The sequence below is a fragment of the Herpailurus yagouaroundi genome, unplaced genomic scaffold (assembly GCF_014898765.1).
Source record: "Herpailurus yagouaroundi ecotype Mexico unplaced genomic scaffold, PumYag 217, whole genome shotgun sequence".
Taxonomy (NCBI): Eukaryota; Metazoa; Chordata; class Mammalia; order Carnivora; family Felidae; genus Herpailurus; species Herpailurus yagouaroundi.
This window is the reverse complement of record NW_024412448.1, coordinates 6,195,310-6,197,145: the sequence shown is the minus strand read 5'-3', so window position 1 is coordinate 6,197,145 and position 1,836 is coordinate 6,195,310. Positions and strand designations below refer to the sequence as shown.

The window sequence follows — 1,836 nt, the reverse complement described above, 5'->3', positions numbered from 1 at the left end:
GGGAGACACAGAATCGGAAACAGGCTCCAGGCTCTGAGCCATCAGCCAGAGCCTGACGCAGGGCTCGAACTCACGGACCGCGAGATCGTGACCTGACTGAAGTCGGACGCTTAACCGACTGCACCACACAGGCGCCCCAAGATGATTTTTTTTATGTTTATTTTTGAGAGAGAGAGAGAGAGAGAGAGACACACACACACACACACACACGGCACGAGTGGGGGAGGGGCAGAGACAGAGAGACACAGAATCGGAAGCAGGCTCCAGGCTCCGAGCTGTCAGCACACAGCCCGATGCGGGGCTCGAACCCACAAACTATCAGATCGTGACCTGAGCCGAAGTTGGACACTCAACTGCCTGAGCCCCCCCCCCCCAGGCGCCCCTGAAGAGAATTTAAAAGAACTCCTGAACCTCCATAATCTAAAAAAACCCCTAAATTTCTAAAAATAGGCAAGAGACTGGAGCACTGCCTCACAGAGAAGATAGACACGCGGCAGCAAGCACGCGAACAGCGTGCAGCGTCATTAGTCACCAGGGAAGTGCAACCTGAAACCACAGAATGGCTACCGTTAGTCCCGACCCACCTTCCCAAGTGCAGATGACGCATGGAGCAGGTAGAAGTCACACACAGTGGGGGGGGGGGGGGGACAGAGTGGGGCCACCACTTTGGGAAACAGAGTGGCAGTTTCTTGTATGAAGTTACACACACACACACACACACACACACACACACACACACACGCCCTTACCACGTGGTCCAGCCGGTCCACCTTTGGAACTCACCCAAGAAGGCCTATGCCTGCGAAGTGGCTTGTACGACAATGTCCACAGCAGCTTTGTTCGTAAAAATCAAAACCAGAAACAACCCAAGTGCCGTCAGCAAGGAAGTGAAGAAACAAATCCTGTGCATCCAGGCGCTAGAGGGGCCGCGGGGAGGCAGAGCCGCCTCCTGGGCTCAAGTCCCCCCGCCCCAGGGAGGGGGGCCGCGCCGGCTCTCTCACACATGCCTTCTGGGCTTCCTCCGAAGCATTTCGTTGAAAGTGCTTTGAGTTTCTACCAAAAGACACTCAGAACCTAGCAGAGTTTCGGGTGTAAGTGCCCTCTGACCCGGTAACTGCAGTTCTGGAACTGTCAGAGCAGCGCACAGGCCTCTATTCCTGCCCTGCGTGAAGACAGAACGTTCACCCGACTTCAGTGTACACCAGCAGTGGCCAGTTGAGTGTCCACCGAGAAAGAAGCAGAGGGCGCATCTGCTGAGGTGTAGCGACAGGAGAGGTGGGTGCCACGTGCGGTGCGCGTGGGGAGGACAGGCTGGCTTACCACCCGGTAACCGAGAAAGGTCCGAGCAACATCCACCAACCGCCAACAGGAGCTGCTCCCGTTTCCCCGGGGGTCGGTCCTTTTCCATTACAAAAATAGTAAGTATGTCTTCCTTTGTAATCTCGATTTAAAATTAATTAAGTTTGGAAAACATTATTGGATCGCTTAAGAGGTAAAAATTCGTGGGACGCCTGGGTGGCTCGGTCAGTTAAGCATCAGACTCTTGATTTTGGCTCAGGTCATGATCCCATAGTTCGTGGGTTTGAGCCCCAAGTCAGGCTCAGTGCTGACAGTGTGGAGCCCACTTGGGATTCTTCCTCTCCCTCTCCCTCTGCCCCTCCCCTCCCTCGTTCTCTCTCTCTGTCTCTCTCTCAAAAATAAACATTAAAAAAGGTAAAATTCGGTAAAATGTTTTAAATCCCATCTGATTTTAGGAAAGGGTGAGTTTTATAGATGAATAATATACCTTCTTAATTGAATTTCATTCTAAACAAATGAGAGCGGCAGAGATAAATC

General features: G+C 52.6%; 1 long non-coding RNA gene across 1 annotated transcript in view; it reads right to left on the bottom strand.

Annotated features, from left to right (window-relative positions):
- Positions 1-1,593, bottom strand: part of LOC121018106 (uncharacterized) — a 7,038-nt gene extending 5,445 nt beyond the window's left edge. The window contains exon 1 of the long non-coding RNA XR_005785029.1: positions 750-1,593. This is a non-coding gene — a long non-coding RNA (uncharacterized LOC121018106). The remainder of the gene's footprint in view (positions 1-749) is intronic.
- Between the last annotated feature and the right edge of the window lie 243 nt (positions 1,594-1,836).